Here is a 16,035-nt window from a genome sequence, read left to right as displayed (position 1 = left end):
CTTGTTATTGACTCAATCGATCATCAGCTATATGAACCTACCCTTCATTCCGAGATCTGAACATATTTTGCTACCAAGAAAAAGAATAGCAGAAAGAAAAAAAAAGCCGTAATACAGTTCATCACTCACAAAAAAAAAAAAAAAGGAACATCAATCTTCCAGATCAAAATCTGTACATGTCAGAGAGCCCTGAATGAAGAGTGTTGTGCCCTATCATGCTTCAATATTCAGGTATTATCGATGTTTATAGGTTCAATAGTTGTTCTGCTTCTAATTCGGATTGAAGGGAAGGTTGCAACCACCTTAAATGTCATTTGCATTGCTTATGGCAAGAAGAAGAATTGATGCTGATGTCATGTTAGAGTACCACTTTGCTTGCAAATAAGCAAGAGATCTCTATGGAGGGAACAACATCAAGTTTTGTTCGAGAGATGACCTAACAGCTTCAACCATAAGTTGAAGAAATTGTTTGAACCTAGTCAAGGAACAAACATAGACAACTGGTAGTGAATTCAATATTCGGTCGTATGAATCAACTGCTTTAGCTATCTCAAAATGGCTTCGGAAGTTGATATCAATGATCATATGCTCAGAATTCCCATTACTGTAATTGAGCACATCAATGTACTGATGATCACCTACATATATATGTCATAATTGGTTTTTGTCAAAATTAATATTGTTTTACTGATTTATACATAAATGGAAACCATTTGCCCGAAGGGTACTTAGGATTGACACAAAATATAACAATACTTTTCATCATGAATGGTAGGGATAAAATTTCCAATACGGGTAATAAGGGTAGAAAATACTATGATGCATAGATTTTCTTCTCTAGAAAGAATAAGCTCAAAATGGGTCCAATTTTCTATCTTCTAGACAACAAATAACTCGAGTATGAAATCATCTACAACCAAATTGATAAAAATATGCTTATACATCTTATGCATATATAAAGAGAGAGGAATCGAAAGAAACTTGGCAAAATTTAGGATTCGGAGGCTTATTAGCATACCTCCAGGTACTTTGCCACTACTCTGCCACCTCGATACACAAACAACAACATCATACCCAAAAAGCCTCAACAGCTTTGCAAGGGAATACCTGGTGCAACTAGCATTACATGAACCCGACTTCATAGAGTGTAGGTCCGTCTCAGCCATCGATAATACAAGTAAATGAACCATAGACAACAAGCCCATATCATAGTGACACACAAAGTGCTTATAGTTCTGCAACACAATAGAGCAAAAGAAAAAAGAATTAGATGAGCAATATTTAATATTTTAAACAAAAAGCTTTTAATCACTTCTAACAACTGTAAATTATTTGTTTTTTTAAATACAAGTAGAATAATAAATAAGATTAAAATTACAAGTATAAATAATACATATTTAAATAATTATTTTCGGATCGTCATCATTTATCATATGGGAAAAACTGGGAGATCAATGAAACAAAAGTATGAGCAACCATTGTATTATCTAACCCAAACTCTTTTGAAATGATGATAATGAAGAAGCAACCTATTGGCAATGTTATTGAACCAAGCATAGCTGAAGCAATTGTCTGGGTTACTACAAATTTTAATAGGCAATTTGTTTCTCATCATTACATTGCTAAAATTTGGATTTTTTTATCTAAATTATCACCATCTTGTTCATGATTTGCAAAATTACTCATCCTTTAATCAGTGTTGAAAACTCAATTTTTATTAAAATTTTAAATAAAATTTTGTTTTTGTTCTGAGTTTAGTTCTTGTAATTTTGATAAATAGAACAATTGGGTTTGTCATCTTGTTCAAGATTTTGATTAATTTGTGATAAAATTGACTTATTCTAAAACATTTTACATACGACTAAAAGGAAAATAAATTTGCTCATTGAGAATGGAAAAATATCTGCATATATATTAATAGAGTATAAAATATGGTTATCAAATTAAATAAATACATATAAAAATTGTATAATACTATACTCATTTAAGTGAGAAATTTTTAATATAAATCTTCTGTCACTCCATTCAAATGATAATTTTTTTAAATTAAGCTTAAAATAATTTAGGACATATATAAAAAATTCACCTTAAAAAATCATAGGGATGAGTCAGTAAATACATATAAATAGTTACCTTACAAAAGGTGTGCATATACCATAAATAGCTCAATATTTAATATTTTAATTAAAAAGCTTTTAATCACTTCTAAAATTGTAAATTATAAATTTTGAATAGGATTACATATAAAGAGTCTTAAATTAAAATAAATTTTGAATTAAAAATCCATACATAAATTACAGAGGAAAAAGCTTAAAAACACTAAAAATTTCAAATGATTTAAAAATTTTAAAATAGTATAAATCTATAAGCAATAACTTAACTAATAAATTTACTTAATGCTTTCTTGGTAATTAAACCTAAAAAACATTTGCCAGTTATTTTTTAAAAAATAATATCAAAACAGCAGTTACATAATAAATGTCGACTAGGATTTCTACACAAATGGCAATGAAAATCCATTTGCATTTATTAGTTATATATTAGCAATAATAATATGTCCGTTTTTGGACAAGAACTACAAATTTTTTTAATATTTTGCTCAATTTCAATTTAAGTCGAATAATTTAAACTCTTTTTTCTATTAAGTCCGTCCAAATATGTGTTACTCCAAAATTGATATCCACTTCCACTTCTTTGACTTGTTGTCCATGTTCTAAAATAGCTTTTTGGGAAATTCTATATCAAGAACTACTAAATTTTATGGGAATTTTATTAAGATTTTTTTAAAGATTAAATACAACTATTATACAATTTAAGTGTATTGATTTATATATTGATAACTTCAGAAAACACTATTACTATCATGTTGATAAATTTTCTATAAGAATAATTAATGTAGCAACAAACATATAATGATTTGTTTACTTAAAAATTAATCCATAGTGCAATTGTTTAATTAATACTATTACTTTTTGATGCTAAACCTAAAACAAAAATTTTAAAAAGACATGTGCAAATTTTAAAATAAAAAAATACACGCGGTACACAATTTCATACAATGTACGTAATTTTATTTGTGCATGCAAATTGCACATCCAAATTGAGATAGGGGTATATCAATAGAAAAACTATGCTTCCTCAACCAAAGTATTGAATAATAGCTCAAATAAAAGAAATTAAACAACCTATTAGGACTAATTTAAAAACAAAAGCAAAATTGAGAGCAAGAATTGCAAAATCCTAAAAAATAAGAAGCACACCAACCCTCTAAGGACCTATAAATTGTGCAAAAAAAAAAAAAAACCGGCCAACAACGTATGCATAAACATTTTAGCATTAGCATTTTAGTGGTCATGGTGACTTCAAGTGTTGAGTCAAGCTCAAGAAGGAACGTAAGAATAGCAGATGCCGAATTGAAGCAATTGTCGCCGCTATTGGTGGCTACTTTGCAGAATGTAAAAGATCGACCTCATCAAAAGAGCAATAGGAAGCTACTAGGAGGTGCTGTTAGGCACTTTGACAACAACAACCCCCGATATGGTTGGTTGCTGGTTGGTTGGTTGGTTGAAGAGCGTCGTATACCATTAGGCAGGCTCTACAGGGTAAAACCTTTGATAATCCAGACATCTATACATACAAATATATATGATTCCATGTAGACATGCATATAAATTTTATATCTCTTTTAATTTTATTTTGTCAAGCAAATGATATTTCTATGTTGTTTGGATTCTTAAAATACAACCTCACAACTTAAAAATACTTAGAAAATGGGGAGAAACAACTAGTCTTCTATCACTTTCATCCTATTCTTTGTGGTTAGCTTCTAAGTTTAATACTAGATTCTATCAAATTCATATAGATTGATACAAAATTTTGATACTTTCTCGCCAATTTTTTTATTTTCTTTAATTAATTTATTTTTATAATTCTATTAAAATTATAATTGTTAAATTAAGTTATTGAACTTTATTAATAATTTTAAAATTTAAACGTGTGTATATATGTATTTATACTATGTAATTGAGATATATTTTCATCTATGATATGTATTTTATGAAAAAAGAAGAAAGAAATTAGACTATAAATATGTATATGTGAAAAATATCTAAAAATACAGATAAACCTGAAATAATAAATCAAGATTTACTAGTACTGCTAATGAGGCCTTGGCACTGTTGCCAAAGGTTGTGGCCGCGAGCCTAGAAGGCTTGGGTTTGAGTCCCACCATCCACATTTGCGAAGTGTGGGTTTGTCTCCTAGCATGTGCATATGGTTTGTGTGCGTTTTGTCAGGTTTTTCTCTAGATGTTGTCCAAACTTTTTTTTTTGGTTCTTCATTTGCTGTGCATTGTATTGTCTTATATTAGTGGAACTTTCAAGGGCTAAACTACTCATCCAAGCATGAAGGTCCCCTAGAAATTTAGGAGGTTTAATATATATATATATATATATATATTGGTAAATCTAAATGAGTTTAGATTAGCCATTTACAAGTATGGGGTGAGATACAGTAAAATTTGGAGCACATAACAAGCTAGGCTTAAACAACTATATATATATTGGTATATTCTTTTCTTGATAGTTTGTAAGTATAAATATATGTACAAGTAATTAAAAATTAAAATCAAACCAATAAAAACCTAAGCAATTTAAATAAAATCCACACCGAACAATTGTATATGATAAAATATAGACTCATATATAACAATTGTACACATAAATACTCAAACACCCATAACTTGGAACTTTACTGATAATACTATAGCTTGGTTGACAATAGGTAGTTTATGGACTTAGATTTGGATTGTTGTTTTGCTTCTTCTTTTTTTTTTAATTTTCTATAATTTACTAACCCTTTTGTATGTTTTGTAGTAAATAAACAAATAAATATATATAATAAAAATTTTACATTAACAAGAAATGGTTGATGATGATGATGGGTGCAGTATTATTATGACCCAGTTGGGCATTAGTACCGTACAAAAACTGAAATGTTGTGGGCATTGAAAAAAATGGGCATGATCTTCATTCATCTTTGATTAATATTCCGGTAAAATATATTATATTTTTTCTAAAAAATGAACATCTTTTATTAATAATCTCTTTTAATATTTTTCGATCATTATTTTTATCTCTAATTTATGGTGTAATGTTTTTAATTTGTAGGGTGGAAGAAATTTTCTGAAGCAACAGTTAAGTAATTGTAAATTTTAGGAAGAAGTTTGATCTTCCATATGGGAATTGGGAGCCAAATGATGGACTCTTTTGTTTAACTTCTTGGTTTTCATCTATATTTATATAGTTCTACATCAACTTATGAAAAATATTTTTAACACACACACATGCAGACACGTAAAAACACAGGCCGAGTTTTAGCAAACCTGGCTCTGGTATTACTAAATGTAACCCCCAAAACCTTGCCCAGAAGTTTCGATCGGATCTCAGAGGTTACATTGACCACCAAAGTGATCCTAGAAAAATTTACAAAAGAACTGTTTGAAACTTAATCCGAATATGGTTTGCTTGAATTGAGCTAAATCGTTTTAAAAATTATACGCCAAATTTGAAATCAAATGAATTTGGAAAGTTAACAGACTGACGTTATGAAAAATTATTTGCAGCGGAGAATGTAATACTTATCGTTTGAATGCAAAGCAAAAATTAGTATTTTATGTTAAAAACTTACATTGTATTAAAGTTTAAACCAAAGATTTCAGAAAATCAAAACCACTTACGAAAAAGATATACCAAATTCAAATTCGAAAAACCATAATCAAAACTTCAATTCAAATTAACACCTTTGCTAGTCCAAATCAAATTATACCACAGTCCATAAAAATGTTGCTAATAGTCCAATTGAAAATGATTTAACAAAATTATTGAAAACTTTAATAAGTCCAAACCGAATTGAAAAACCCAAAAAGGAGTAATGAGATCACCGATACACTGAGTCCAACACCAAAACACAAGAATTACCTGAAAGAAAAGAACTAAGAGAGGGTGAGCTACGCGAGCTCAGTGTGAGTCCGGAACCATAGTGATATCAATTGAAAATGTTCAAAGCAAATTTCCCAGATAAGAGCACATAGTTAAAACAAGAAAATCTTGAACAAGCAGTCAGAAGTACGAATACACTACCATAAGCCACTTAAATTAAAATCATGCATCAATCCGTATGCACAGAAGCACTTACACACCAAAATTTTGCTTAATTGCACCCATATTAAAAATTACTTAATCGGACACATAATCACTAATGCACACCAAATGCAACGTGTTAAAAACCCACCCACCCAACCAAATACCACTCTGACCACCCTACACACCACAATTGGGATATAATAAACTCATCCACCCTACACATCACAAATGTGGAACTAAGCCACTCAAATTAAAATATGCAGCTGAGCTGACATATGTATCTTACGGACATATCGCTATCAGATTATTATGCAGTTGAACTGTCCAGAATAGTCTTCCTTCTCTTCACAACCAAAATCCCAAATTTTGATGCAAATGCAAGAGTGCACTTAATATGCTAATAGTCTTGTAGAACAGAAATACATATTCAGTGGACTAATTTCAGTGTTAATATATCACTTGTATACAATTAGTAATTAATGATAACAAAAATACCTCATATCCATTTATCACATCACCTTAATGCATGAACAAACAATTAACTTAAATCCTATAATTGTAAATACACACACGAATCTAAGTTGAAAACAGAGTCCCAACACACTTACAGAGGCCTAACTAAGAGTCAGATTACACAAAAACATAAAACGAGTCAGTTTATGACTTAGAATAAAAATCTGCGAAATAGGGCCATATGGCCGTGTACCCCAACTGTGTGGAAGGGTCTAAGCCGTGTGAAGATCAACATGGCCATGTGAAAGAGGCACACGCTTGTCTGAAAGAAGCGCACACCAATGTGCAAGAAGCGTATGCCTGCGTAAAAGAAGCGCACGCCCGTGTGAAAGAGGCACACGGCCCTATGAACGAGGTATACAGCCGTATGAAAGAGGCACATAACTATGGACCTAGGTACATGGCCGTGTAAGTAGCCCGTATAACTTATTGCGCAAAAGTTCCAAATTAAGGAGTAAAGTAGACACAGCCATGTTGAAAACTCAAACGCCCGTGTGGCTAAGAAACACAGCCGTGTGTCCAAGGCACACTCCCGTGTGAAAATCAACAAAATCCCCAAATAGTAGCCACACGACTGTGTGGCCCTGAAAAATGTCCAAATCCCTACTTTTAAAGCCTCATACAACCATGTGGACCACCCATGTGTGGCACAAGCCTATATGGTCACCGTGTGGTCACGAAACCACACCAAAATAGGTTGAAAATTGTGCTTTTGACATCAAAATTGTCCCTAACCTTTGGTAATTTAGAAATATACTAGAATTTGCAGAATAACATGCCATTCAATACCTAAAATTAACAGTTTAAGAAACACACCTAACTTCCCAATCTAAAGTACCCAAAAAGATCGACTAATGAACCTCAACAACCTCAATCTCAAAACTCAGTTCTAGAAATACATACATGATCAACATTCACTTCAATTAAACCTTATCCTGAACAAATCCAAAACCCAATTGTAACAAAAAAAATACTTACACATCTCCCTCTCGAAACCGTATTAAATGAAGATGAATAAAAGAAAAGAAAGCAATAACGTAGGAAAAGGAAAAATTATAAAATCTAAATAACAAAATTAGAATTTTTCTGTGACAGCCCAAAATTGACCCTAGTCGGGAAGTGGTTTCGGGACCGCTAAACCGAGTCACCGAAATGTTTGGACGTAATATTTATTGTCTAGAATATGTATATGTGAATGTGTGAAAATTTCAAGTTTCGATTTAGTAAATTTCATGTGAATTTAGTCAATAGGACTTGTGTGACACTTTTGAAATGCGATAGGCTAATCTATAAGGACCTAATAGCGCATGTAATCAAAAGGGAGGACTTGCATGTCAAATTTCCCCCCTAATTGCTAGTGGCCAGCCATGACAAGGGAGTATGGGCAAAACATGTCATGAAACATGTTGTGTAAGTGTTTCATGTTGGAATAAATAAAATAAGGTGCATGGGTAATAAAAAATGAAAAAAAAAGTGTGTGAAGGCTTCTCTCCTCCCCATTGCCGTGAGTTGAAGAAAAGAAAAGAAAAAATTTGTTCATCCTTTCATTCTCTCTTGGCGAAAATCCTAAGGAAGAAGGAGGGGTTTTGCTTCATGCTTGGTTTGGAAGAGGATTAGGAGGAGGTTTGGCCATACTTGTATCTAGATTAAGGTATGTTTGAGGTTGTGCCATGAGATTCATGCATGTTTTAGTTGATAGCTTGATGCTTTTATTAGCCCATGGTTCAAATCTTTGTTATATCATGGGGATGGTATTTGGCCAAGGTGGATTTTGTGTTAATGCCATTGCATGTTAAATATGAAGCTTGCTAATGATACATGTGATGGTGGATTGATGGCTCTTGGACTTTCTTTTTAGCATTTTTGAGTAAGACATTAAGTTCTTTGTTTAACCATGACCAAAATCGAAACGGTATGGTGTTGTGGTGTATTCGGCCATGGTATATCCATAAGTATGGTTTATGCATATTGCATGGTAGGTAAGATTTGAGCTTTGGATATATGTTTATATTTGGATAAGCAACTTTGAGATTCGGCTCTAGCATATATATATATATAGATATACATGTTTGCACATGATGTATTGGTATGACATATATACCATCTCAAGGTATATATTTGCATATGATGATGTTTCGGTTATGAAATAAATGATTGATGCGTATTGAGTTACAATATGGAATGCGTTAGTTAGTAAAATGTATGCTGTTTTTGTGTGGTATTAAGTGTATAATTGGCCTCAACATGGACATGCATATTCGGCCACATGAGGGGAATTGGTGTGCATGCATTTGGTTAGAGGCAAGCATATTGATGCCTATTCTTGGCTTAGAAAATTCGCTAAGGAGAGTACTAACTAATGTGTTGAGTTTGATTCATGATTTCGTACATATGTGACTTTAATGTCTAATGAAAATATGTGGGCTAAGTACCTTGAATTCCTCTTTCGATGCTCAAATGATTAAATCAATTTATTTGTTAAATTAAGCTCAAGAGCAAAGGGGAGCTAAATCCGATAAAGGGAAGGAAAAAGTAGTCGAGTAGCCGTCGAAATCGCTCGACCACGTCCGAGGTAAGTCTTCGAGTAATGACCCTACTTGAATTATATTGAAATGATTTGTCATATTATGGCGAATAGACGAATGTGCGTAAGGACTACGTTGTAAAGTCAATTGAAATCATGCTCTTTATGTGTGGCTATTGAGCCGAAATTGGAAAGGTTTGATAAATGTTTTGTGTTTGAGCCTTAGTAACGAAAATGAAATATGGATGTGTCGTGCTTATTGATATATGTGTACATGAGCATTTGAATGATACCGGGCTAAGTCCCAAGGCATTTATGCTAGTGATCATATCTGGCTAAGACCAAGGCATTCGTGCGAAGTTGTTATATCCGGCTAAGACCAAGGCATTTGTGCAAGTTACCAAATCCGGGTTAAGACCGAAGGCAATTGTGCTTGTGGATTATATCCGCTAAATTCAAGAAACTCGGTTTGAAGGTGAGCGTTTGGTGCTGTAATAAATTCAATTAATACGCTCGAAAAACCCATACGATAAGGTATGTTTACATGTGCATCGAAAAAGTCGATTCATTTGATATAGTATTCGTTCAATCGACTAACGAACTTTCGGCTCTTAGATAGGTTGATACCTTGTGTGTGTATATATTGATGAAGTGTGAAGTAAGTATGATTATGAGAATGTGTATTACTAAAGTGATTCATTTAGCTATGTCAATGTAATACTTTAGTCAAAGCTGATTTTATTACTTGAGAATTACTAAGCATTAAAATGCTTACCCCGTTGCTTTGGCTCTCTGTTTTATAGATTTTGCTCGTTAGCTATCGGATTCGGGATCATCGAAGTCGAAGTCATCCACACTATCAAAGCCCTTTTGGTACTCTTTAGTTGAACTCTAGATATGGCATGTATAGGACTACCCTTTGTTGTTTTTCAAGTACTTTTGTGATGTATGTGTGTATGGCCATGCGAAAATGGCTCGTAGAAGTGGAGTATGGCATTAGACCATTTGTGTTTATGTATGTATATATGGTTTCATGATGTGACTATGGACTGGAATGAAAGTGTTGGGCAATGATCAGCCCTTGGAATGGTTAAATATGATCATAGGTAGACCTATGTATGACAAAACTCTAGTTGGTCCATGGAAACCACGAAATAGGTAAAGTTACCTTGAAAACAGATGCTGACAGCAGCAGTGGTGTGGATTTGAAAAATCACTAAAATTTGTAGGAATGGAATTAAATGGAGAATAAATTATGTAAATGAACCTTGATGAATCTACTTTCATATGGAAGAAACGAAACGGTCATTTGAGTTATATGTTAAGAGATATTTAGGTTTTCGTGAAACAGGGCCAGAAAGGTTTCTGGATTCCCTGTTCCGACTTTGAAAATTCATTGTAAATTAACCAGAGATAATTAGGTGTCAGGCCATATATGTATAGATTTATCTTTGAGTATAGTTTCTATAGAAACAAACGGCATCAGTATTGAAGCCCTGTACAGGGAGATATTCAAGTTGTAATGCGCGAAGGTCAGTGTAGTCGACCCCTGTAACATGGGAGACTTTAACTAATAAACTGTACTAATTGGCCCGACCAAAAATTCTAGAAAAAATATCGTAGATGGACATATGAGTATAATTTCAGGGAAAAATTACAAAACTGATTTTCGAGCTTTGGAACTCAAGATATGATTTTTAAAGTGACAGTGATGCAGTAACCAGCTCGTCTGGAAAATTTTAAATGGACTGTGAAATGATTAAGTTAAGTCTGTGTGCACCTTGTGTTCGACTCCGGTAACGGACTCGGGTACGGGGTGTTACATTTTTAAAACAAGAAAAGTGAAAAAAAAAACCAATGTGAGAAAGAGGGAGAGAATAGAGGAATGTGAAAAAGATTTTAGGATAACTCCCTATTTTGGATTAAAAATTAAATAAAAATAAATAAGTATTTAAACTTTAAAACAAAACTAAAATAAAATTGATCCCTTTAAAACACTCACAATGATTCAAACATGAGACCCAGAGATAAGCTACCACACCTAAAACCACTGAATCAGCAGGCTCATTCTGACACTAAAATGCTAAAAATAAACTCAATTGTTCAACCTACCTATTGACCCCAACTACAAACCCCAAAACTTTTAACCCCAAATTCTAGGGTGTTACAATTGTCCATGGGAAGTTTCACGTTTAAAAGAGTTGTAATAAATTGTGGTGCCCCAAACCCAGTCGTGACGGTCCGACCCAAATTCGAAATGTCACATTAGTCACTGAATTGACCTAAAGACATCATATTCTAGTATGCGCACAACACATACAACATAAAACATTCAATTAATGACAATTATAGAGTACATTACAGTGCTAAAATGTTACTAACCATACTATTTAACAAATCGTCTTAATTTGAACAATAATTTTTTAGCCAATTTTGGGTTTAGAGTTTAAAAGACTAAATCGTAGGAATGAAAAAGTATCAAATTAAACGTGTTACAAAATTTATCTATGGATTTTAAAAATTAAACATTTGAATTACCTATATATGTGTTTTCAATGAGTTTAGTAAGCATTTAAGGCTTTTATTGCATTATTTAAAACCTAGGACTAAATTGCAAAGTTAAGGAAACTACCTTTAGGAGCACCCAACTCCACGTCGGGACGACGAGAAGTAGCATATGGGAAAGGGCCCTGGTGATAGGCCCTCGTCCTAATGCTATGAATGGGGTGTCTTGACGCCAGTTCTACGTCCTAACGACGTTCAAATGTCATCTCGACGTCCCCTTCATTTTTGCAGCAAATAGACCTACAATTATGCAATTCCAAGTATGGGCACTTCTTCCTATACCACTTCGTGCATTTAAGGTCTAAACTCAATCCACACAAGTCATATTACTCTCTTTCATCATGTAAAAAATGCTTAAAACCTCCATAAGACATTATGACATAATTTGACTCTCTAAGTGTAGCACCCTATAGTCTGGATCCAGCGATCATATCAGGTATGAGATGTTACAAAACAACTTGAACCAAATAATACCATAGAGTTAGTGGATTGGACAAAATGTCGCAACATTAAGACATTGAAGTCGTGACATTGAAGCTGCTCCAACACTTAAAAGAATTTTCAACCAACATCGACAAATCAAGTAAGCTGTGGCCAAATTCATGACATTAGAAACAAGAAGTTGCAATAGTGGACCCTAGATTCGCATCATTTGAGACTGTAGCCAAAGATGGAAGTCGATCCTGAGGCCGCAACAAAGTCATGACATTAAGGAAGCAAAGTTGTAACTGTTGGATCACCTATACACCCCATGGCGTAGCAAAAAAATAAATCTAACAATCACATCTATGGATCCATGTGCGAGGAACAAATTAGGGTGAAAAGGGTATGAACAATTACCTTTAATCAACTGGAAAATCAAAGAGAATTGTTGTAAAACTGATTACGCAATTGTATGTCGATTCCAAGCCGTTACAAAAAGTTTCAGCATCTACATAATCCACCCGGTGTGACAACAAATGACAAGAACTCTCTCAAAATTTTACAAAGAGACAAAACTCATTGACGATTGCTAGACCTCATACACTATATTTTGCGTATAAAAGGTTTTTTTTAAAAACCCTATATTTCCTAATTTGAGAACAGTTGATATCTTAATATGAATCAAGAGTCATTATAATAATTAACTGAATATAATAATTATAATAATATTTGAACAAAAACTTACAATACAATAATTATAATAATATTCAATCATAAATTATAGTTACAATAATTATAACAAGGATTTGATAAATTATGTTTAGTTAAATTTCATACGAATCAAATTCATATATATTAATTTAACCATGTTCTCATTATGTGTACAACATGCTTGTATATCTAATTCGTTTGATATTTAACTGCCCAATTAAATTCATTCTATAATCAATTTAATTCGTGTGATAGTAAAAAAAAAAATATCAACTATGTTTGGATTCCGTTCGTTTCACCATAGAGTGTGCCCCTATAGGTTCTTGTAATGTTAGCAGTAATACTAGAATGATTCTAATATTATAAACAATGAATGGCATCTAGCAATGCATCATTGCTACCTAAGTTACAAGAAGTCATAATTCAACATAACCTCTTTGTCATTAACCCTTCATGTATTAAATCCTTTTGTCCTTTATATCTAGAATGGACACAAGTCATGGAATAGTCACACTTGCATAGTCCATCTAATGTTTCTTGATATCCTGAGTAGACTATGATAAATAAATAAGTATGATATCTCATATCAACTTATTCGAGCATGGTCATGCATTTCTAATCTCACTCAATCAAGTGGCATAAGATATTACTTCCATTATGTAGGAGGGACAAAACCTACATTGATCAATCATATCCTACTACATAGATTGTGGTATATCCAACATCAGCCTTTATAGAGCAACCAGTTATGGTGGACGTTTGACTGTATTAAAATATACGATTCACAATGTTGGGATAATGATGATCTCAAGTCTGAGAATCATATACATAGTAATTACTAGAAGTAATGTTGTGACTATTACATAATAATCCAAGAAACATATACATAGCGGGTCATTCCAATATGGTGTTCTCTAACGCACATACTCATGTTTTGATTTTGACATCCCATGTCAATGACAACACTTTGTCATCAATAAACTGCACGTTAGTCTTAATGCATTATTGTTGTCGAAGCCCACAATAATACTTGACGAAGGACCTTTTAAGAACAATCATATTATTCTTAGGACATTATTATAAAATATTTATATACACAGAAAAGACAATGAAATAATAATGGCAATGCCTTCTATTAATAAACGAGTTAAAACAAGTATGTTATTACAATCATCTCATGATTGGTCTTTGGGCATACTGTAACAGCGACATCTAACCCTTTTCTAAGGACTCGAGCAAACTATCTCCAAAGTCGTGACATTGGGCTTGGAATGTCGAAACATTGATGCTCGATAGACTTAAAATCCACAAGGTTATTTCTAACCACACAATAACATTAACTTGTAATTAAGGGTCGAATCAACCTGATTAGGTCAAAAATGATGAAATCTATAAATGTAACTTAAAAACATCATAAAAGAGGGCTCAATTACACTTTAGTTTACCATAGTAGATAGGTTTAGAGATCAAACATTATTCTTTTTCAATTTTTATTCTAAGTAAATTTTAGTTCTTCCAATTTTGTTGTTTGTTTATTTTAATTATTTTTCGCACTTTTGTTTACTACGGAATTTCCAATAGTTGATATCAATTTTTCTTAATAACACTATTTTTAAGAAAAATCCTAATAAATATTGTTTATAACATTATTTTTATTAGATTATATGCCTAAAAATAAAAGAGTAACTTTCAAAAAAAAGTAAATAAGTAATATAGACCATGAACATGAGCGGAGAAAGTAACGAAGTAATTAATATACTATTTTATATTGTTGTATATTTGTAATCAAAAACATATCTTTCACAATCAAAGACATATATGAAGAAGAAAGAGGACAAAATTTTAAGAACAAATTCTCCAACCTAATAAAAATATTAGGCTTAGGGAAAAACAAATAACAATCTATAATGCCAAAGTAGACTTTTTCGAGTTGCTTTCGGACCGCAACAGTTCTCGTAACTTGATGCTATTACATGTGCTTAGAATATTGACGAGAAGCAAATGGCTCCCAGCTCGAAATGTGAAATGAAGACGTCTGGACGAAAAAATATGGTGGCGGCGTGTTATTGAATCAATCGATCATTAGCTATATGAACGTATCCTTCATTTTGAGATCCGCTCTTATTTCACTACCAAGAAAAAGAATAGGTAAAAAAAAGAAAAGAAAAACCGTAATACAGTTCACCTCTCACAAAAAAGAAAAGGAATTTTTATCTTATAGATCAAAATCTGTACATGTCAGGGAGCCTGGAATGAAGAGCATCGTGCCCTGTCATGCTCCAATCTTCGGGTATTATTGATGTTTATAGGTTTTAATAGTCATTTTGCTTAGGAAGGTTGCAACCTCCTTAAATGTCTTTTGCATTGCTTATGGCAAGAAAAAGAATTGTCATTGATGTCATGTTCGAGAGGAGCGAATTGTCGTTGGTAGGATGAGTACCACTTTGCTTGCAAATAAGAAAGAGATCTTCATGGAGGAAACAACATCTAATTCTATTTGAGAGATGACCTAGCAGCTTTAACCTTAAGTTCAAGCAATTATTTGAACCGAGTCAAGGAACCAACAAACACAACTAGTAGTGAATTCAATTCTTTCAATTACTCTAGCTATCTCGAAGTGGCTTCAAAAGTCAATATTGATGATCACACGCTCGAAATTCCTGTAACTCCCTAAATTATTTAACTTTGCTTTTGTAAAATCTGTCATAAATGCGTATCTGCTTTAATGGCTAAGTGTTTTGATTGTGTGTTTTAAGGTATTGGGTTCAAGTCCCACTTTTGGAAAAATATGTTATTTTTGGTCTTAGCCTTTTTCCTTTTTAGTGGGCTTATGTTATATTCGTGGTAAACTCATATCAAAATGAGCTTTTTGTAAGATGTTAGCTTGTCGTAGGGTCCTGTGTTCAAATCTCGGTGTGAGCGTGGATGATAATTTTTACTTCGGCTGTCTGATAGAAGTTCGGTGGAACCAAAACTCTGAGGTTGTTGGATGAGGATCAAGTTGTGGGTTATAGTGGGGATCTAGTTGTTAGTGGGGAGTTAGGATATTCTCTTTTTTTTTTCAAAATTTAAATTTTTATTTATTTTCCCTCTCTTCTAATTTTTTCTTTTGATGTTAGTCTCTCTTCTTCTCCTCATTTTCCCTGTGATTTCTTT

General features: G+C 32.7%; 1 pseudogene; it reads right to left on the bottom strand.

Annotated features, from left to right (window-relative positions):
- Positions 1-227: 227 nt before the first annotated feature.
- Positions 228-1,246, bottom strand: LOC108475242 (uncharacterized; annotated as a pseudogene).
- Between the last annotated feature and the right edge of the window lie 14,789 nt (positions 1,247-16,035).

The sequence above is a fragment of the Gossypium arboreum genome, chromosome 3, assembly GCF_025698485.1.
Source record: "Gossypium arboreum isolate Shixiya-1 chromosome 3, ASM2569848v2, whole genome shotgun sequence".
Lineage (NCBI taxonomy): Eukaryota > Viridiplantae > Streptophyta > Magnoliopsida > Malvales > Malvaceae > Gossypium > Gossypium arboreum.
The sequence above is the reverse complement of the archived record's forward strand: the minus strand, read 5'-3'. Positions and strand labels throughout refer to the sequence as shown.